The following is a 24,704-nucleotide window of genomic DNA, read 5'->3' on the forward strand; positions in this document are numbered from 1 at the left end:
AACTCAACATCAAGAAGCTTCATTGTTCCACATAATATATTCTCAGCATACAGCATTCTCTTTGCCTTATCTTTTCTGTTTGCCTTTTCTGGTTCCTCCTAGTGTTGTTCAAATTTCAGACATTACCTGTGCACAGAACCTCACTTCCGTTTCCATCTTTTTTTTTTTTTAGTTAATGTTAATTGTTCAAAGACCATAATAATTCACGTGGACATACATGGAATTTAATTCAGATTACCTGCTTGTAAAATTAACTGATGCTAATAAAAATGTAACATTATCCTAGGATCCCAAAAAAATATTTTGAAAGTTTTATAATTCGGTGGCATTGGCAAATTTCATTAAAAATAATTTTTGAAGTAAGTACTGATCTCAATTTCTATGGGTTGAAAGTGAACAACAGATGAAAAATTGGGGAAGAAGTATGGATTACACTTTCCATCATTCCATGGACTCACATCTTCATGACAGAGGAATGAAGAAAGTTGTGCAAAATGGACACAGACAGCCGCAGCTGTAGATAGCAGTTTTATGTGTTGTTGTTGTTGTTATGGTTTTCCCCTGATACAGGAGACACAGTTCAGCATATATGTATACTCTGAGGAGGCCAGACATTACAGCAGTTATTGTGTGATGGTCTCTGATTTCTAAAGTAGATAATATGATATCACTTGTCTGAGAAGAGTTACTTAAATGTTTAATGTCAGATGATTGATTCAAATACTGTTAAAATATAAAAGAAGCATGGTTGTAAATCCATATTATATATTATATTTAAATATACATATGAATGTATAACAGTTATATTTCCCATATAAATACATAATATATGTATACCTATATGGATACATACTTATATACATAACCAACACATATATGTATATATATATATATATATATATATCCTCTCTCCTAATGAATGGAACCTGGAACTGATTCATAATTTTTATTCAGCACATTTCTTATAATTCCTCCCATTTCATTTTCCATACCATAATATGGAACTAAATTCAAACTATAAGTACTTAAAATAGTCAGATGGACTTGCAGATGTGTTTAGAACACTTGAAGTACTTGGTTGGATGTCGCCAACGATTGTGACTGGCTGGGAGTTTCCTTTGATCTGTCCTCCATGAGTAATCAACCCTCCCTGAACTTGGGAATAGCACTTCTTAGTGATATTTTGAAATGCATTCAATTAGGGTTCACTCACTTCCAACTCAGCATGTAACGTTCAGTCTTTTTGAGATGACTTTGAGTAACTGTTGTCAGTCACCAGCCCAAGTTTGATTTTTGAAGTTTACTTCTTTAAAAGTACCAAAACAAAGAGAACAAACAAAAAAAGAAAGCACTACAAAATTGGGAAAGGAGTGAGTTGGGTGTTATGGCATAATATACCTGTAATCTGATCATTCATAAGATTGAGATGTGAAGATCTGAGCTCAAGGCCATCTCAGGCTACTCAGTGAGATCCTGCCTAATAAACTGAGTCAACAAAAAAAAAAACAAACAAACAAACAAAAAGCCAGATAACAAGCTTATATCCCTGGAAAGTTTGGATTAAGAGCACAAAAGGATCATGGTTCAAGGTCACTTTAAGCTGAAGCATTTTGAAACCTCCTCTCAACACATAGTTTAAGGTCATGGTACACACATCACCTCCAGCCACTTGAGAGTCTGAAAGACTCTCTCTCTCTCTCTCTCTCTCTCTCTCTCTCTCTCTCTCTCTCTCTCTCCTTCTCTCACCCTTTCTCTGTCTTTATGAAGGAAAGCTGAACACAGTGACACACACCTATGATTTCAGTAACAAGGGATGTCTTAAGTAAATTATTTGCTTGGGAGGGAAGTGAGATCTTATCCTAAAAAAGCAAAACCATTTAAAAGGCTGGAGATATGGCACCAGTGGTAGAGCAAATGTGTAGTAAGATTCCTGAGTTTAAACCTCAATATCAAAAAAAAAAGAAAAGAAAAGTAAAGAAAAGAAAAGAAAAGAAAAGGGACAATCAGTGCTATTACATTTTACATTTCTATAGGGGATAGTTAGACAATGAAAACTCTCCATCTGTTTATCTCTACAGAATGGTTTGCAGGAACTTGGTGTACATCTTGCAAGACAAATCCAATTTTCACAGTGAAAAATTGGAGCCAAAGCAATGTGCTGAGTGTAGTGGAAATTAATGAGGAATTGGACTCATCATTGTGAGGGATGGGCTCAGCTGGTTAGAAATGTGTGAATTACAAACCACAGTCTCCATAAGTGTGTCCAGAGACTTCATCAAACAAGTCGTCAATGCTGGCCAGGAAGGCAAAGAAGTTTGCCGAGGACAGTTCATATGTGGAAAATTAGTTTGATAGGAAAATTCATAGCCCAAGAGAAAATGTGCATAGAGAAACTCCTCTTTGATCAAATAATTCAAATGAAGTTTGAATTATTCAAATGAAGTTTCTCCTAGAATATAGTTGCAATGAGGATGATGAGTGAGAATTACTAATGAATGAGAACAATAATAGACCTTCAGGTTTCAGAGATTGTGTTATAAACATGGCTATTAATAAGTGACTGGTCAAATTAGTAAGGAAGATTAAAGTTGAAAAAGTTGAAGAGGAATGATGATAAATGTGTACCAATAAATAGTATTCAGATACTAAAAAGAAAGTTCTAGTGATGCATGCAACAACCTGGATAAAATTATATGAAGATGAATTCAGTAAGTGCAGTAGTACAATAAGGTCACAAACATACTATATGAGCCTATTAGTACATTTGTGAAATGACAGAGCTGTACACATAGTAAAAACAGCGTGGACTTAAGCGTAAGATGAAGGGTTGAAGAGACTAAAAAGGACATATATCTATTCAACATAAAGGAATAAAAAGGGTCCTTTATGTTTGAGACAAAAGTGTCCTTTGTCTTGACCATGTCCCTAGTCTTACGTTGGTGACATGAGAGTATTGTATTTTTAAGATTGGAGAAATTAAAGAAAGGATAAAGGAGGTAGGGCTTTGATATTCCTAGGCTGGTTCATGCTATTCAGTAGACCTATATTTGTACTTTGAGCTATCCAGAATTAGATAATAATAATAATAATAAAGATTTAATGTTAAACTTCTGAACTTTTTGGCTTCATATTTTTCATTATTCTTAAGAAGTTGCATAAAGGAGCTTCCACTGAGCAAAGCAGCTTATGAACATTACACTTCTGGATCAAGGTCACCCTTTCAACATTGCAGCTTATGAACATTACACTTCTGGATCAAGATCACCCCCTCAACATTCCTACTCGCCTTTCCCAAGCCTCCTCTTTTCACTGTTCTTCAATTTTGTAAGGTATATATTAATTTGACTGAATATTTTCCCTCTCCTCTTCATTCGTCTAAGCCCCTCCCCTTGGCCCTACCCCACTTCTTGCAATGCCCATTCCTGGTGTGTACTTTGCTCAACGTTGAATTTTTGTCTGTGGTGGGGCTTGAACTCTGGGCCTGGGCGCTGTCCCTCAGTTTTTCAGCTCAAGGTGAGAGCTCTACCATTTGAGCCACAGTGCCACTTCCAGTTTTCTAGTAGTTTATTGGAGAAAAGAGTCTCAGACTTTCCCGTCCGAGATGGCTTGAACCACGATCCTCAGATCTCAGCCTCCTGAGTAGCTAGGATTACGGGCCTGAGACACCAGCGCCCGGCTTCAACATTGACTTTTATCCGCATAACGATGACCTATAGAAAGTTAATGAAATAATATAGTATTAAGTGAACAATTGCTTAAATGAACATAAGGAAGTGATCCACATTTGAAAGTTACAGTCATTAAACAAGTGAAACATAAATGTTTAAAGACACTTGAATACAGTTGAGCCTTCAATGCCACTGTATTTGTCAGAGGCAAAATGGCCATTCTCGATTTTGCTAACTGGGAAGAAAAGTTAGAGGTAAAGGAACATTCTTTACTCATAATTTCCAAGAATAATCATAGTATGATAATATGTTGCATGAAAAGAAGGTGTGGAATGCTCACTAATGTTATGAAGACATTCTTAAAGTATTAGGAGACACAAATATCTGAGAAGAGAATGAGAAAGGAGCCAGTGATAGAACTTTACTTAGAATTGGGGACAAAATGTGCTGGAGGAAAAAGAACTCTATGATGCTGTGTCTGTAAAACACGCTCTGTGTGTTTCATCAGCAAGGATGCTGATTACATCAGCCTTAATCCCCAGAGAAATTTCCATCTCTGCCAAAGTTTTAGTAAGGAAGAAAACTGACTGATTGAGACAAGTGAGAATTATAATAGAAACAGTATTATAATCAGAGATTAGTAAAGGCTTCCTTATGATGCAAAATGAGTCATCAAAATGCAAGGAAAATGTAGGCTATGTAGACTATGGGGCCATCTGTTGAAAAGTATAGATTTATTATCTTTATCATACATGCATATGCTCTATAAAACAATCCACTGAGATACATCTGTCACCTTCATAAGATTGTTCAGTGATCTTCAACCTCAAAAGTAATGCTTTGACATATTGCCCTTCTGCATAGCGTATAACTTGGTTTCAACAATTAATATGAGCTAGTTTAAAGATTAAAAAATGTACAATTTCAACAACAGGCATATGTAAATAAATATAATTTATATTCTTAAAAGAATTGAATACTTATATGCAAATATACATTTAAGAATTTCAAAATTTTCATTCTTACATATCCATTGTCAATTTTCATTTTTACATAGCCTGCTATTGTGCCAAATTATAATGCAAGATTTTACCCTTCAAATAACTCAAGAAATCCAGCTTTTCTACCACAGGTAGAATTCTGTCTGCCCTTGATACAGTTTTACAAAAGATGGTTTTCTATTTCAAAAGAAGAGCTTCTTGTTTGTTTCCTTCTTGATACCTAAGTATAAAGCTAAGAGTGGTCCCTCTGGAGCCCAAACGTTCTTCTTTTTCAACAGGAACAGCATGATATAATACAGTTTCTAGCCACACTCCATGTCTAAAGCAGAAGCAAAGATCTGTGCAGTCTGATGCTCCTTACTTTCTGCTACTGTCACTTCTAGCAGTCAAGATTCCTATTATTACTGAATGCAATCACACAATGATAGCAGCCTTGGGACCAACTGTCCCCTGTTAAAATTGGTATTTGAGGATATATATTATATTTATCCTTTTAGATGACTTCTGTGACATTTCACAATAAGGACAATGAATTTTTAAAGGGTCAGATGAAAACTTATTTTCTGAGTTCAGATTGGTAGACAATATTTCCTGCCAAAAAGTTCCTTTATTATTAGCTTTTTTCCCAAAAGTGTAACTGCAACCATGCTTATGACAGACAGTCATATTGTTATCTTTTTTAAAGGAGATAAATGATTGTTGTGTCTTTAAAACAAAATATGTTGGGAATCTATAATTTTAGGCATATATGAAAGGGAATACTATAATCCTCACACAAGTTATATTACTTTATATTTTCATGTTTATAGTGAATGGATAAACCAGCTACGCTCACTAAAGTTTTAGATATTGCATCAACAACAAAATTAATATGGCATTATACACATACAATAGTCTTGTAAACTATAGAAACTTGTACAAATATTCTGGTAAAAGTTGCTTTTGTTGAAAGAAAAGCTGAAATACATGTGCTTTTCATTCTTTTATACCTGTCATTTGCAATGCATCTTGCAGCTACCATTCAATTTATCATTATCAACATCCCTTTGCACTTAACTTCTAGAAAAGTATGTGTGTGTGTATATATATATATATATATATATATATATATATATATATATATATATTTATTTATTTATTTAAATTTATTTTCTTTTTTTCCTTCTCCTCCTTGGCATATGAATGAGGCCAAGTATTCTACACTTGAGCAACACCCCCAGGGCTTCTCACTTCAGTTTCTTTTTGAGAGTAGTGTTTTCACTTTTGCCTAGGTTTGTTTTGTGCCTGATATTCCTGTATCTGCTTCCTGAACAGCTGAAATAAAAGTTATATGAATTAAGGCCCTTCACTTTCTCTGCTTTATTGATTTCTAACTTTGTACCACTTGAGCCACATCTCCCACCTGTTTTTGGCTGGTTATTATAGAAATGGACTTTGGCAGACTTTTCTGCTGAAACAGCATCTTTTGGGTCTCAACGTTCTATTTAGGATTATAGGCATTCACTTTGTTGAATTTGTTACAAAGTTTCAAATGGACTAAACTAAAAGTAAAAAAATCAATATTTTATAATATTAATAATTATTCAATGTTGGGTTGATCATTATAAGAGGTCTGAGTCAAAATTTCTTTTTCATTTTATATATTATGTATATACTTATTTATATATATTTATTTTATTATATATTTTATTTATACATTTCATTTTATATATTTTATATATTCATTTTATATATTAAGGTCATACCCTATATCTCATACTTTCATGCTTTAACTGCAACCAGAGGCAAAGTGATGGGATTTTGTGCCAGATGAAATTAGAAAAGGCAAGGCAGTGTGTTTGTGTGTGTGTGTGTGTGTGTGTGTGTGTGTGTGAGAGAGAGAAAGAGAGAGAGAGAGAGGAGAAAGAGAAAGAAAGAAAGAAAGAAAGAAAGAAAGAAAGAAAGAAAGAAAGAAAGAAAGAAAGAAAGGAAGGAAGGAAGGAAGGAAGGAAGGAAGGAAGGAAAGAAAGAAAGAAAGAAAGAAACCAGTGGGAACTGGGGGTCCCAAGGCTCTTTGGCACTTGGATCCCAAGTCCCCACAAGCAATCATATTTATTTGAGTTCACACAGGGAATGTTACCATGGATACATACAAAGCATAAAGCATCTGTATTAATATATTACATTCAGAGCTAAAACAGAGTTTGTGAGAGGCACTGGTTCCCTTTTCTTCACCCTTTCCAAAGCTGTTTAACCCTTACATAGTCAGCTCTCTGCCTTCTGAATGCTGTCTAGGTCATTTTCCAACCTCTCAAACCTTTTCAGGTTTCACAGCTCAGCTTCAAAGTTTCCTACAATGCTTAATATATGAAGACATTTAAGAAGTAGAAGCTGTCAGTTGCCTCATGATATGATGAAAACATGTCACTAACATTGGACACTTATTGTGGATACATAGTTCAATTTTTATTTCATAAACTGCTATGAATAATTTTTGTTCCACTGTACAATATGCTGTGGAAGAAAAGGAAAAATCAAACTCAAGAAATATTTTTAAGTATTCCATTACCTGTGTACATTTTACAATGATTTCAAAAAATAGTAAGATACATAATCCTTATGCAATAATGTTAGTAATTTTTACCATATTTCTGCTTATTCCATAGTGCACCCAAATTTTAGAGGACAATATTATATTTTTTGCCACAAACATCTCAATTAAAATACATTTTGAAAATAAACTGTATAAATAAATATTGGTTTTATAATTGCTTTTGTCTATATCACATGAAAAACATAAAAATAAAATTTAACATCCATGTTGAACTTTCAAGGGAGGTGTATTTCAATAGTGAAAATCCTCCATACTAACAACAGGCCCTGGAATGTCATTCACCTCATCTAAGTGATTGCCTTAGTAATTGAATAGTGACAAGATTATGTAATTACTGTCTGTTTTGGCTATAATTTCAAGTACATATTTGTATAGAAATCAATGATACATATTTATAGGCAATCTAGTTATGATTATTTTATAGAAAACAATACATAATCTCAATTTTTGTTTTAAAATTTAAGTACTGGTTTTGACTGACATTAATTATATTGTAATTTACTAAGGGTATATTATGCTTATATTTAGAATACATCAGATTTCTCAATGAGTTAAAAATGAATCTGAAAAACCAAATAGATTAAAATGTATGCCTAATAATTTTCTTGTTTGTCTTAAGTTTCTTGATCCCTGTGAAATTGTCAAAGTAGATATAACTTAGTTATATCAGAACATAATCAGCTTGGAGCAATTGCAGGATATTGTAAAATTTATACTGATCAGTAGTTTATATAGATATATTTATGAGATGTTTTATTTGACTTCTCTAGGATTCAAAAGATTCTTTCCTAGGGAAATGAAACTTGAAATAAAAGCATAGGTTACATTCTTTCTAAACATGAAGCAATCATCCTTGATCACTATAAGACTTGAGAATAAACATTGAAACAGAAAATGGATAGAGTGTTGTTTTCATTGCAAATAGATCATAGGAAATATTTTCTCAGGGAAACACTCAGCGGACAAGATCCTAGCAAGTATGTATAAATCCCCCTCAGCATTTCTGTTGTCAGTGTGAAGTCCGCTTAAGTGCACAATTTCATGGTTGACTAGTCATTGTGCTTGGATGAATTTATTTTCAGTGATGGTAGAAAGATCAGTGGTTTTCTAGTTCCTGCTTAGCAGTCATAAATCTATATGGAAAATGCCAATTCCAGCAAAGACTTCAACTTTAGCTCAAGAGTGAGACAATACTGAACTCATCAATATCATCTAATTAAACTTGGAAATTTTTTTATTAGAAACTAAATATTGGTTCTCTATTAGAATAACTAGCTTTAAATAAGTGAATTATGCTAATGCATGTACCACAGAAATAAATTTGTAAAGTAAAACTTAAGGCCACAGAAAATATAAAAAGTATAAGCCATATTTATTTTAAATGAACATTCATATATGTTTATTGCTTTTCAAGGATAATAGTTTGAAACAGAGCATTGACATTCTCAGGGTTTTATTGCTTTCATCAAATCAAGTATTGTATAATACATATGGAAAATTTTTTAATATTGATATTAGAAAATTTAAGATCAAATAAATAAAAATGCCATAGTTCATTTTTATTTCTGTGCTTCAGACATCATATTTCAATGCATAAATTAAAAATCAGTTCTTCAGGGAGTTCCGGGAAGATGGCGGAGGAGAACCTGGAGTCTAAACAAGCTCTCCCATAGAAAGCAGTTAGAACCGACAAGGAGCGGACATCTTCATCCTGCAGTTCGCAGACCAGAGACGACCCAGGAACCAAGACTCGGCGTGAGTAGAAGCCTGACGTCCCCACTCCTTCTCAGGGAGCAGAGGAGGGAAGGCCACCCCTCCCTCCGCCCCCCCCCCCCCCCCCAGTACCAGAGATCTCCATCTTGGATACCAACAAAGCTCGGCAGAGCTGCTAGCTCCAACTCAAGCCTTGGAATAAAAGGAGTCATTTAGCAGGTCATAAGAACTTAACCGCAGCATGACCTGTCAGACTCAGCTCCACCCAGGGAAAAGTCACCCAGCTCGGGCGCCAGCCCTAGGGGTGGCTTTCTTCACTGGGTAATGAGAGCCAGAGGCTGCCCCTCCCTCTAGCAGCCTGGACAATCAATTGAAATTCAATGAACAGAAACCCTGAGAATGGCTCCAGGCTGGGCTCTGTGAGTTTCTCACAAACTAGCACCCGGGAAAAGCTACTGTTTGTTGAAAGGCCTCAACTCAGCCCAGAACCTAGCCTCATCACTGCATCCCCCTCTTTTGTGATACTCATAGCAGATCTGCCTCCCATTGAACTAGCCTGGGAGGAGGATCGCAAAAACCTGGGTAAAGCAGAGCATTTTTCTGCCTGTTCGAACAAACTGACTTAAGAAACCAACCAAGCCACAGGACCACAAGCAGACCAGAGACTCCAACAAGAGGCTGGTTACAGACACAAGGGACATATAGGATTTTTCCCACCTCTCCCAAAAAAAATCAAAGAACTTTTTTTTCTTATTCTTCTTTTATTTATTTTTTTTTAGTACCTTAAATAAAATTAATTTTTTTTTCTTTTCTAAAACTTTTTTTAATCTTTAGCTTTTGCCTTTTTTGAAAAAAAAATTGTTTTCCAGTAACTTTTTTTCCTCTTATAAATTTTATTTTAGGGATACGTGAGTGTGCATTTTTCTTTCTTTTTTTGTTTTCTTTCTCTTTTTTTCTTTTTTAATTATCTTTTTGTTTTTTGTTTAGCTCTACTGAACTTCTGATCTTTTTTCTTCCTTTCTTATCCTTTTCACCTTTTCCTCTCTTTTGTTCTTCTTTATGTGACTTAATTCTTGTCCTGCACATCCTCAGATAAACCCATAGTTGACTATTAGACCCTATCCCCCATTGTGTACACGCTTAATCCACAAATTTATTACTCAATTCAAAACCTCTGAGACTTAAATTCCTTAATAGCAGTACTACCTCTTTATACCTATATAATATTTTAAGCATTTTTATTTTTAAGTTATTCACATCTCCTTTATATCCCTTCCCTTTTCTCAATATATTCACGTTCTTCTCTAAATAGATTGTTTTCGCTTCTGCATTATATTATTAATTTTTACTTTTCTATTTTTTCTGGTCTCTTTCCTTTTCCCTTTCCCTTTCTTCTTTTTTTCTCTCACTCTACATTCATCCTACACAACCTATTTCCTGCTCCCCACATCACTCTATTCCTATTTTTTACCCACAACTCTCCCTAACCATAATAATTTCTGGTTTTCCAAATTCTTCTTTGCAGTTCGTAGCCCATTAACATATAGTTGTTTGATGTTGAATAGATGTATCTGTTGAACTAGATTGTATCTGTAGACTATTGACTGTGCAAATTCAGACTTTGGTTGATACTTGCCTTAAGATAGTGTTCTAGCACAAAACTGGTGCTATTTTTATCTCAAATGGGCAGTGTAAACCAGAAAAAACACAAGAAAAATGGCAAATCTGGGTATCTCAATTCCCAATCTTGATAATCAGGGGACAGAACAGATAATGAATAATCCAGAGGAGAGTTCCCAAATAGCTCTACAAACACTGCTGGCAAACATGATAAATGAAAAGATTGAAAACATACAAAGGACTCTGTAGGAGCGTGATAGGGAGAGAGAGGAGGCAATCCAAAAGTTTATACAGGAATATCATAAGCATGAGGAAGCTACTCAAAAACTGATACAGGATTTGTGTGAGCAGCTTGAGAATACTCAAAGAGAAAGGCAGGAATGGAGTGAGCAGGCTGAGAACACTAAAAGAGAACTACAGAAATCCAACAAATGGGAGGAAGCTAATTAAAGAGTAATACAGGAATTGAGAGAGCAGGAAGAGAATACACAAAGATCACTAAAGGCATTCATGGAATCCATTAACAAAGAGCTGAGGGAAGTCAGGGAGACCACAAAGGGAATGCTGAATGGAACACAACAGAAGGAATGGGAGTCCAAGGAAACCATAACCAATCAACTAAGTGATTTGAGAATAAACACTGAACATCAAATTAAGGAAGTAAAGAAGTTCATACAAGATCTAAAACAAAGCTTCAACAAACAATTTGAAACCATCAAAGCTGACCAATTAGAAGGAAAAGAGAGAAAAAGCAAAGTACAAAGTCTTGACAGCAGGTTGGCCATGCAGAAGATCGAATCTTGGGGATTGAAGACAGCCTAGATATTATAGAGAAAGATCATATAACCATCCAAGACAAGTCCAAGAAATATGATAGATCTATCCAACACATGGAAGACACCATCGGAAGGCCTATTCTAAGGATAATGGGTGTAGAGGAGCACCTAGAAACAGAAGTTAATGGTCTAGGAAATTTATTTAACAGGATCCTAGCACAGAACTTCCCAAAAATGCAAAAAAATAGGCCTATTCAGATACAAGAACCTTTTAGAACCCCAAATAGACCAGACTAGAACAGGACATCCCACAGTCACATTATAATCCACACAGGATCAACTCAGACCAAGGAAAAGACCTTAAAGCTGTCAAGGAGAAAAGATTAATCACCTATAAAGGGAAACCAATTAGAATCACCTCAGATTTCTCAGCAGAGACAATCAAAGCAAGAAGAGCCTAGAATGATGTATGCCATGCCCTAAAAGCAAACATCAACCAAGAATACTGTACCCAGCGAAACTCTCCTTCATAACTGAAGGCCAAATAAAAACCTTCCATAGCAAAGAAAAATTGAAACAATACATCTCCACCAAACCAGCCCTAAAAAGATTCTTAAAGATGTCCTACATATAGAAAACCAACAAGACCACAATAAAGGCCAAGAAACTGCACCCAAACTGGGAATCCAAGAACCATAGGAAGAACCCAGTTTTCGCAGGCCCCAAGAAGGTGAATAACATGGCAGGAACTCCCAAATACCTCTCAGTCCTATCTCTTAACGTTAACGGACTTAACTCTCCAATTAAGCCACATAGACTGTCTAGTTGGATTAAAAAACAAGACCCTTCTATCTGGTGCCTTCAGGAGTCACACCTTGCCCGTAAAAACAAAAACATTTTCAGTGTTAAAGGCTGGAATAAAATCTAACAAGCAAACGGCCCCCACAAACAGGCAGGAGTTGCAACCCTAATATCAGATAAAATAGACTTCAAATTAAAATTCGTGAGAAGAGATAAAGAAGGTTGCTACATACTAATTAAGGGATCTCTCATTCAGGAGGATATTACAATTCTAAATATCTATTCGCCAAAAAATGAAGCACCCAAATTTATCCAAGAAACACTACTTTCCCTCAAACCCACATAGATCCAAAGACTTTAATTGTTGGGGATTTTAACACACCATTCTCCCCACTAGATATATCAACTCGGCAAAAACTCAACAGAGATACCGCAGATCTAAACAGCTGCGTAAATCAACTAGATTTAACAGACATCTACCAAACAATTCACCCAGCAGCATCAGAATACACGTTTTTCTCAGCAGCACATGGAACATTTTCTAAAATAGACCACATTTTAGGCCACAAAACAAACTTGTCTAAATTCAGAAACATTGAAGTTATACCTTGCATTCTCTCTGACCACAAGGGAATAAAATTAGAACTCAACACCAAAAGCCACCAAAGAAAGTCAGGTAACACATGGAGGCTGAACAACACACTGCTGAATCAAGAGTGGGTCATGGAAGAGATTAGAAAGGAAATTCAAATGTTCATGCTATTCAACAAAAATGAACACACAAATTATCAGCTCCTCTGGGAAACAGCAAAGGCCGTACTCAGAGGCAAGTTTATAGCTCTGAGCTCCTACATCAACAAATTGGAGAGATCTGAAACCAACAATTTAATGACACATCTAAACCTCCTTGAAAAAGAGCATCAAGATAAACCCCAATCCAGTAAATGGAAAGAAATAATTAAAATTAAATAAGAATTAAATGAATTAGAATCCAAAAAAACTATAGAAAGAATCAACAAAACAAACAGTTGGTTCTTCAAAAAACTTAACAAAATTGACAGACCCTTAGCAAATCTTATCAGAAAAAGAAGAGAACTCACCCAAATAAATAAACTCAGAGACAAGAATGGAAACATCACCACGGAAACAACCAAGATTCAGAACATAATAAGGGAATACTTTTCAAAACTTTATGCTAATAAGTTTGAGAACTTGGCAGAAATGGACCTTTTCCTAGCAAATATTGACATGTCAAAACTAAACCAAGATGAGTTAAACCATCTTAACAGGCCCACATCAAGCATTGATATAGAAACAGCAATAAGAGACCTCCCATCTAAGAAAAGTCCAGGACCAGATGGTTTTACAGCAGAATTCTACAAGGCCTTCAAAGCAGAGCTCACACCAATACTCCTCCAACTCTTCAATGAAATTGCAAGAGAAAGTTCACTACCGAACACATTCTATGAAGCCATCATAACCCTCATTCCAAAACCAGGCAGGGACTCATCAAAGAAAGAGAACTATAGACCCATTTCTTTGATGAACATTGATGCAAAACTTCTCAACAAAATTTTGGCCAATCGACTTCAACAATTCATCCAAAAAATCATAAACCACGATCAAACATGATTCATTTCAGGGATGCAAAGCTGGTTCAATATATGCAAATCAATTAATATTATTCATCACATCCACAGGAGCAAGAATAAGAACCACATGGTTATCTCAATAGATGCAGAAAAAGCATTCGACAAGAACCAACACCCCTTTATGATGAAGGTTTTGGAAAAATTAGGAATCTATGGAACATTCCTCAATACAATAAACGCTGTATATGACAAACCTACAGCCAACATTGTACTTAATGGTGAAAAACTAAAGCCATTTCCTCTTAACTCAGGAACAAGACAAGGATGTCCACTCTCTCCACTCCTTTTCAATCTAGTATTAGAATGCCTAGCTACAGCAATAAGACAAGATGCAGACATAAAGGGGATCCAAATAGGGAAAGAAGAAATAAAACTCTCCCTCTTTGCAGATGACATGATCTTGTATTTAAAGAATCCCATAGACTCCACTCCCAAATTACTCAAGCTTATTCAAAACTTTGGCAAAGTAGCAGGGTATAAAATTAACCCCCAAAAATCAATGGCTTTTCTGTATGCCAACAATGAGAAAAGTGTGGCTGAAATTAGGAAAGCAACTCCATTTGTAATAGCCCCACAAAAAATAAAATACTTAGGAATTAACTTAACCAAAGAAGTGAAGGACCTCTATGATGAAACCTTTAAAATCTTGAAAAAGGAAATCAAAACAGAACTTAGAAAATGCCAAAACCTCCCATGTTCCTGGATTGGAGAGATTAACATCGTGAAAATGGCAATACTTCCCAAAGTTATCTACAAATTCAACACGATACCTATCAAAATTCCAACCTCATTATTCAAGGAAATAGAAGAGGCAATCCAAAAATTCATATGGAACAATAAAAGACCCCGAATAGCAAAAACACTCCTCAACAGAAAGAACACTGCTGGAGGAATATCAATACCAAATTTAAAACTCTACTTTAAAGCCATAGTAATCAAAACTGCTTGGTATTGGCATAAGAACAGACCTCAGGACCAATGGAATAGAATTGAAAACCCAGAAATGAACCTACAGACCTATAGCCATCTAATCTTCGATAAGGGAGCTAAAACAATAGAATGGAAGAAAGACAGCCTCTTCAGTAAATGGTGCTGGCAAAATTGGTTAACTACCTGTAGAAAACTAATGCTACATCCTTATATATCACCCTGCACCAGAATCAACTCCAAATGGATCAAAGACCTTGAACTCAAAGCAGACACTCTGAAAACATTACAGGATGGAAGAGGAGAAACCCTAGGTCTCCTTGGGTCAGGCCGAAATTTTCTGAACAGAGACCCGAAAACACAACAAATCAAAGAAAGGTTGGACAAATGGGATTGCATGAAGTTGCAGAGCTTCTGCATGGCAAAGGACATAGCTAGCAAGATCAATAGAAAGCCCACGGATTGGGAAAAGATCTTCACTAGCCATACAACAGACAAGGGTCTCATATCTAAAATATACTTGGAACTCAAAAAATTAAATCCCCCAACAACAAATCCTCAAAGAAACAACCGCCCAATAAATAAGTGGGCTAAAGACTTAAAGAGAAACTTCTCTGAAGAAGAAAGAAGGATGGCCAATAGACACATGAAGAAATGCTCAACATCCCTAGCCATAAAAGAAATGCAAATCAAAACAACATTGTGATACCACCTCACTCCATTTAGAATGGCAAAAATCAAGAACTCTAACAACAGATGCTGGAGGGGATGTGGACAGAAGGGAACCTTACTTCATTGTTGGTGGGAATGTAAACTTGTTCAACCACTTTGGAAAGCAGTATGGAGGTTCCTGAAAAGACTTCACATAGAGGTCCCCTATGACCCAGCAATCCCACTTTTTGGCATTTACCCAAATGTTTACCAACAAGACCACGCTAAAGCTACCAGCACAACTATGTTTATTGCAGCATTATTTACCATAGCTAAGCTATGGAACCAACCCAGATGCCCCTCACTAGATGAATGGATCAAGAAAATGTGGTATATATACACAATGGAATTCTATGCCTCCATCAGAAAGAATGACATTGCCCCATTTGTTAGGAAATGGAAAAACTTGTTAAAAATTATATTAAGTGAAGTAAGCCAGGCCCAAAAAACATAGGTCCCATGGTTTCCCTTATTTGCAATATCTAGTATATGTATGAATTAAGCGGAAAAGGTCAGATAATGTGATGTTAGGAAAATGAACCCTTAGATATTTATTTTAATGTTTTTTTTTCTTTCATGCATTTGTTTCCAAAGCATTTATAAGATTATCTCTTTGTTGCTTTGTATGTCCCTCCCCAACAGTATAACCCCTGCTTTCACTATATTTGATGTCAGTATAACTTGTGGAGGAGATGGGGAAAAACAAGTCATTTAAGGATACAGGTGGACCTGTTGCAACAATGAGAAGTACAAGTTGTCATGTCGAAAATGATCTTTACAACATTGGTGCGTTGGGGGGGGTGAGGGGAGGAGGTTTAGGGGGGTCGGCTGGGAAGGGATGTGAAGGGTAAACAAAGGAGGAGGCTGCAATGCTTGATAAGAAATGTACGCATTATTCTGCCCATGTAATTGTAACCCCTCTGTACAGTATGTTCACAAAAAAAATTAAATTAAATTAAAACAAAGTTCTTCATTCTTCACTAGTTCTTCCTTGTAGTTATATGTAGTTGAATTTATTAAAATAAATTTACTCTTTATATGTTTATATAGATATCAGATATTTTCTTGTTTTTTTTTGGAAAACTGTAGAAATATCTTTGACTTGTTCAAAAGTTCAAAAAGTATTTGAAGTTTTTATCTCTTGAATCTGTTAGTAAATGATGGAGTAAGTAAAAATTTTGCTGTTCACAATAAAACATACATTACTTATTAAGGTACAAATTAAATATGTTAGATTTATTTTTCATGGTAGTAGTTACCAGGGCATCAGAGAGACTTGTATGTTAATTATTTTTCTGTAGGTATTGATAGAACCAATTGAGACTCATATTTGGTTTAATGTACTATTTTTGCATAAAACTTAGTGACTACAAACAAAGCACACATAGCATCATCTCATTGGCCCAGTCTTTGGATACAGCTTCACTTTATGGTTTTGATGCAAGGCAAAGATGTTTGTGTCCATTCTCTCAAGCTCTGAAGAATGCTCATCTAAGTAGACAAATCAACATGGCTTTTGGCAAGAGAAATCTTTCCAAGGTTCTTTCCATATGTTTTTTTGGTCAGTCGTGGGGCTTGAACTCTGGGCTTGGGCGCTGTCCTTGCGGCCCTTCAGCTCAAGGCAAGCGCTCTACCGCTTGAGCCACAACACCAGTTCCGGTTTTCTACTGGTTTATTGAAGATGAGTCTCACGTACTTTGCTGCGTGGGCTGGCTTCGAACCTCAGATCTCAGCCTTCTGAGTAGCTAGGTTTACAGGCTTGAGCCACCTGCACCCAGCTTCCATATGTTTCTTAACTGTCATCACAAAATGGAAGAAATCTTTTTGTAAAGCAACTGATCTGAAATGGAGAGAAAAGTAAAATCACAGTGCTTTGTATGAGCTTGTCTCCTATGCTGTGTTACCCTTCCTGCTAAGTAGCTTATTAGATACAAGTAGTTTTATATTACCCACACACCTGGGAAGTCAGCGGATAATATATGGCTGGCTACTCATATCTAATTCAGTACTACTTCTTCATAGTTGGAGCATCAGTGTTCTTATATTATCTCTGATACAAAATATATTTACCTCATAGTCTCCACAGTTATACTCTATTTATAATAATCATCTAGAATATAGGAAGTTTGCCATCAAAGCCAGTTCTATAATGTGGGTTAGTCCTTAAAGGAATCTTCTTGATGACAATTCTCTTGAATGAAATACTGATTTACATGATCAGTTATTTGCATATTCCAAAAAGATTCTTATCGATAACTCTTCAAAAAGTGAAAAAATGCATCATATATGTATGTACAAACATATATATAAAAACATAGATGATATATATGTATGTGATCAAAGGTGTATATATTAACCCTAGTTAATAAGACTTTAACAAAACAATATATGTATATATTATATATTACATATATAAATATATATATATATAACTTTTTGAATTCTTCATTTGGCAAATTGTTCCTAAATATCACCAAAAATGTGATTAATCGATCTATAATAAATGTACAAAATAAAGCCCACAGGTATTTCAATCTTTTTTTCAAGCTATCAAGTAGAAGAAAATATTTGCAAAGTTTACACAAAGTATTTGTTAAACATCCTATATTTAGAATAGCCAAACCCTTATAAATAACGGAAACCACATACCAGCAAAGAAATCCCTGAAGATTTGGAGAGACAATTTACTGAATAACTAATATAGAAGTTTAGCACACACAGAATGAGATGCTTTGTATCATCACTCATGACCATGTATTTGATTCATAAACCAAAAGCTAAATTAAGTATCTCCACCCACTTCAAATATATAAATAAAAAGAATCTGACAGCACAGAGTTCTGGTATCTTAGAAAAACTGTATAATAATTGGTGGAAAAAGTATTAACTTGTGGTATATCCACACAATGGTATATTGTTCAGCAATGTGATTATGCAAGATCATGCAATTGACATAGGAACATTATACCAAATAAAAGGAAACATAGGAGAAATAGTACATATCCCATGATCAAAATTATGAAACATTTTTAACATACAGGACAAATGTATAGAAACAAAAATTAAAATAAAAAGTCAGCAGCAAAGCCAATTGTAAGAAAGTTGTCTACACCATGGAGGCAACTTTTTAGGATAGAATTTTCATGGATAGAATAGAAGAAATATTTCCTAAATTTTGATTTTTGTTTAATAATGTTATCACCTGTCTCTCAGAACATATAGTAGTGTTACAATGATTCAATTTAAAATATGTATAATATGTATCATTAATTTAAAATGATTTTAAAATAATGAAGGCTTGAGCATTGCTGAATAAAATATCTTTATTTCCAAATTAACTCTATTATCTAGATAGAAATTGACTGATAGTAGATTATATCTAGTGAATGACAATGTGAAAGTTTTACTCATCTGAGAAAAAAAGACCAAGATTTTTTTTCTGTAAATGACTTAAGAGGTGCAATACCATGGCCTTCCCAAGGATCTCACATTATATATAATGTCTCATAACCTGGAATCCAATTAAATTAATTAAATGAAGACAAATTTCTTTTGCATTCACTAAATGCAAATAATCACTTTTGTGACATATTCTCATCATCAAACTATTTTGGACCAATTTCCCATCAACTTTAATCAAACATTTTCTATTTGAATGGTACCTCTAGGAATTCTTAGGCCATTTGAAAAGTAACAATTCCTATGTAACTTATTGTTAACTTTCACTTTAGGATCATCCATCATCCCAAGTAAAATTTTCTCTTCATTGCACAGGAGATAACTTTAACTCCTCATCTGTTTGTACAGCAGTTAATTTTTAAACTATCTTTTCCAAGTTATTTTTTTAATGTTAATGATACTGTGAGTCATTTTTGGTAAATAAAAGAAAATGTATTTATTATTTTTATAAAAATGTTATTGTAAAAATGATGTGCAGGGCAGTTACATAAGTCATGTAATAAGTGTATTTCTTTCTGAACATTGCTCTCCCCTTCCTCAGTTTCTACCAGTTTTTCCACTGTGGACCTAACTTTCCCCAAAATTGTATAGTTTATTTCTGACATAATTTCTAGTGAGTATCACTGAGTAATTAGTTCTCCCTTGTCCCACATGTCAATGCTCTTCCTTCCCCTCCCCACATCAGAAAAACATATAAATGACAAAGAGATCCAAAACAATGATAAAAGGGAACAAATGAAAAATGAAAACAATAGCAACAACAACAAGAACCTCAAACAATGCAGTAAAAAAACTTCTAGTTTTCATTTTTTTGGAGTTCATTTTGATTTGCGTTATTTTATACATATACACATAGATATTGAGCTCTGTGTTCCTCTCCCATGCATATCCCCCTTTGGTCTCACTCTGTGAATGTTTAGCATGCTGTTTAATTAATCATGTCCAAGTGTTATTATTTGTATTTTCCTATCTCTTGGATTTACGTGTAGATTTATAGGCACGTTCTAATTACTACAAATGAGGGACACAATGCAGCCATTCTAATTACTACAAATGAGGGAAACAATGCAGCCTGTGTTTCTTTGGATCTGACTTACTTTGCTTAATGTAATTTTTTCCCAAATCGTTCCTTTTTATTTTTTTTATGAATGGGACCATGTCATTCTTTTTAATGGAGCATCAAATTCCAATGTGTCTCTGTACCACATTTTCTCGCTACACACATTTGTTGATTCCATATCTTAGCTAGGGTAAACGATGCTATAATGAACATGGTTGGGCTGGTGGCTTTAGTGTGGCCTGGAATGTGATCATAGTGGGGTCGCTGGGTCATAGGACAGCTCAAAGACTAAACATACAGGAAATTTCTTTAAAATAAGGATCTTGTCAAGTGGTTAAGGTCTAATGTGAAAAAATAAGAAAAAAATGATAAAATGAAATACTATTATAAAATAATAAAAAAAGAAAGAAAGAAACTACAACATTACTTGGTCAGAGATTGGATAAGTAACCAGAAAACCTGGAAATGGTTTCAGGCCCAACAACCCAGTTAAAACTTGACTTTGTGCTTAAACTATTGAAATCCAGCCAAATCAGCATTGGTTTCTGTTCCAGTAGTCGTGCTGAAATTCATCCAGTCCCTTATTTCCAAAGTCTGCCAAAATCCTGAATCTTTCTAGTTTCCAAAAATCATAAAGGTTCTTAACTTCTTCATTTTGGAGATATTATCTTCCACAAGAACATTTTCCTCATTAAATAAAGTATACACATTGTGTTTCAAATACATGAGTTTATATTTCTTTTTGCAGTGTCACTCTATTCTGTGGGGAAAGAGTCTTCACCAACTAATGAGCTCAAACTACAAAATGATAGCTAGAGAGTTGTTGCAAACCAATAATGGTAAGGTACCTGTAATGCAAATATTATGTAAAATGTGGCATAAACCATACTAGACCTTTTATAGTGCATCTGATGAGAAAAGGAATAAAATCTAGCAATAAAGTCATATAAAAACTAGATGAATATATGGGAGAGGAGGATGTTTGATACGTAATATTATAGAACCTTAAGATTATTTTAATCATCTTTATTTTTGATTGTCAAGATCCCTTAGCTAAGTCTGATACTTTTGACAATTTTAAATAGGATAAACTATGAGACATAATTTCTCATACTTTCCAGAAGATGACCTAATTGGGGCACCATCTGGCAGGTGCTTTCTACTGCTGAGAATAAATATCCTTAGAAGTATGGGGTTTTTTTTGTCAGACATTACTGTCACATGCTTGTAATCCTAACTACTTGGAACTAATTTGAGGGTAATGGCTAAAGGCTAGCCTGAGAAAATGGTTTAAGAGACAACTTCTTAGCCCATAGCTAAGTGTAGTTGTATGCTTCTGTTGTTCTTAGTCATAGGAAATATCAGTCATTTGAGGCCAGACTATGTGGAAAAGTCTATAAGACTCCATCTCAATGGAGACAAGCTGGACATGCTAGTGTACAACCTATAATCCCAGAACTATAGGAAGCCTAAATTAGAGAACAAACTTCTTCCAGAATTAAAAATAATCACTAAATATGAGCCACATAATTCAGACAGAATGATAAAAAAGTCTTTTTATACATAATTTCTGAGCCTGTTCATCTCATATATGATTTTTTAATTAAGTTACAATCTCTTCAAATATTGGATCCCTGAAGCAGGAATCTAATCTTTCACGTAAAGACTCACTATGTGTTAAGATTATTTATCATTTCTCTCTATATACTTTTGCTGTTTTATAAATTAGAGAAGTTATTTTGTCCTCTTATGTACTCTGAACACTGAGTTTAGATGAATGAATAACTGTATTTACTGGAACTTTTCTAATTCTCATAGCTAATGTATAGTTGAATTCCTGTATTGAAATACAAAAACACTCTCTAAGAATAATGTATAGGTTCAAAGATTGGAATAAAAACTATGACGTTTTGGCAGGAGTACATGCTTAATTGTTGTTATTGTTTTTAGTGTAATTTGATGGAAAGAGTTGTTTTTATAAGAGATAGAAGAATGTTCACATTTCATTTGTTAAGATTATCAGTCTGAATTGCAAATAAAAAAAAGTGAAAGAATTTTTCTTTAAGTAAATATACCTCCAAATATACTTCCAAAGTTATAAAGGAATTCTAACGAAGCAGCATTTTTTTGAATGCCTTCTCCTAAAATGTTTCAAAATATAAAATGTTATATTATGGTATGGTTTAGATGGATGTCCTCGAAGGTTGGTGGGATAAAGTGTGGGCCCCAGGGGCAGAAGCAGTGCTGTGGGTGGAAGTATAGACCTTCAAGAGTGTGGCCTAACAGAATGTCTTTAGATCTTAGGGTAGTGCCCTCACTAGGGATTATAGGACACAGACCACTTCTGGCTTTATTTTGTTTCCTTGTGAGATGACTAGTTTCAGGCTTTTGTAAAATTCTCCTTAATCAAAATCCAAAGGTAAGGGATGGGACACTTGTCTGGCTGGGGAACCAGCAAGACCATGAGGAAAACAAACATGGCAAATTGATTATCTCCCATATTTTGTTAGAATGACAGTAGCTAACTAATATATTTAAAATATTCCTTTGGTTTGTAATTTAAAACATCTACCATTTCATAATAGAAAAAAATGACTAGAATTTTCTCCAAAGTAGACTTTTGGGTATAAACGGACAATCCTTAGTTGACTATAGACTTAAATATGACAAAACGCGTAATGAATAGAGATATTTTCCCATAAAAATTTAATTTGTACCTGATGTTCAAATTAAATATGTGCAGAGATGGAAGTTCTGTTTTTGTCTTTGTTTTTGAGGGGGAGGTTGTTATCATTGTTGTTTTGTTTTGTTTTGTTTTTGTGCTAGTCCTAGGGCTTGAACTTAGAACCAGGGCACTGTCTCATATCTTTTTTTGCCCAAGGCTAGTGATCTATCACTTAATGCACTGGACTACATTCAGCTTATTCAGTGTAGTTTATTAAATAGTCTAACAGACTTTACTGTCTGTCCTGGCTGAGAACTGTGATCCTCAAGGTTATTTTTAATTGATAAGATTCATATAAGCCAAATATTAAGATTATCTGGCAGCAGTTAGCAAATTGCTTTCCTACTTTAAAAGTATTTATTGTTATTAAAAGATGATGTTCAGGCAGTGTTCTTCTTTATTTTTTACAAAAGAAACATAATATTGAAAATTTTATTAAAGGGTATGGTATGTTTATAACCACCAACAGGCAATATATAAAGATGTATTTGGTATTTAATATAAAGTTCCTAAAGCTTTACTAAATGAGAGTGTTATAGGGCAAAATTGAAAATAAACTAATTGGTTAAAGTAAAACAAATTACAGTAACTGAATAGTTTTTGAAAATCAATGAGCAAAAGATATTAAAAATAAAATATATGAGATCTGGGAATATTGTTTAGTGATAGAGTGCTTGCCTAGTATGCATGAAGCCCTGAGTTGGATTTCTTAGTACCACATACACAGAAAAAGCTGAAAGTGGTGTTGAGGATCAAGTGGTTGAGTACTAACCTAGAGCAATATAAGCTCAGGGACAGTGCCCAGGCCCTGAGTTCAAGCCACAGAACTAGAAAATAAATAAATAAAATAAAATATTTGATAGATAATTCTATTTCATTTATTTATATGAGAAACAGTTCTAAGTGTGGGCATTGTTTTTAAAGGACTGTGGGTACAACTCATTAATAGGAAAGATTTGAAGAAACCCAGGTTCAATGATCCAATGTGTAAAAAAAGAAAAAATATATTGCAAATTAGTTTCCAAGGGTAATTAGCTAGGTACCATTGACTCATATATGTATTATTAATCAGGTGGTTGAAACGTAAGGATCTCATTTCAAAGTCAACCTATGATGTAATGTCTGTGAGATGCTCTACAATAAACAAAAAATAGCTTAACTGGAGATGTGGCTCAAGTGTTAGAGCACATGTTATGTGGAGTATGAGATCCTGACTTCAAGACAAGCACACACACACACACACACACACACACGTCATAATCTGAAAATTAATAGAATGATTGCATACACATTTTACAAATATACACATTCACAGCACCATATTTATGTCATGTTTTATGTTCCAAATGAAAAAGAAAGGGTTGAAAAAAAATACCAATATTGAATTCTTCCTTGAAATAGAGATGAGAAAAGCTGTCCAACTATTTTATTCATAATAAAATTTATGAATTTATTATGGAACAATAAAGCTCATTGTGATTGGTTTGCAAAGGTAGATTATCCCTTTGGTTTCATGTTTCTGCTATCATCACTAATTGTATATTCATATGGTGTTCTTTCCACTAATCTAGATGTATAGTGTCCTTCATATCATAGAGGAATCTTGGCATAAAATACCAACTACATATACTCTTTCTTTTACTACCTCCTGAATTTATCAGCATATGTTCTTGTGTTGATATACTTTATTTGCTCAAAGAGAGTTGAGTTGGTATCTCTTTGTATTTCATCCTAAAGGACTTTCTTTGCAGTATTTGTAGAGAAAGTCTACCATGAAGCTTTTTGCTCATCTGAGATGTTGTTCTAAATTCTTCTTTTTCAAGAATGGTTTTGGCAGATATAGAACAGAATTCCCCCCCCCTTCTTTCAGCACTTTATATAGAAGTTGAACGAAATAAACTTCTAATTTAGTTCAAATCTCTTGTACATAATAAGTTGTTTCTCTCCTACTGCTTTCAAGATGTGTCCCAACTGGGTTTCTTTGAATTTCTTCTACTT

This window comes from Dipodomys spectabilis, unplaced genomic scaffold (assembly GCF_019054845.1).
Source record: "Dipodomys spectabilis isolate Male_0828 unplaced genomic scaffold, ASM1905484v1 ptg000138l, whole genome shotgun sequence".
NCBI classification, from domain to species: Eukaryota; Metazoa; Chordata; class Mammalia; order Rodentia; family Heteromyidae; genus Dipodomys; species Dipodomys spectabilis.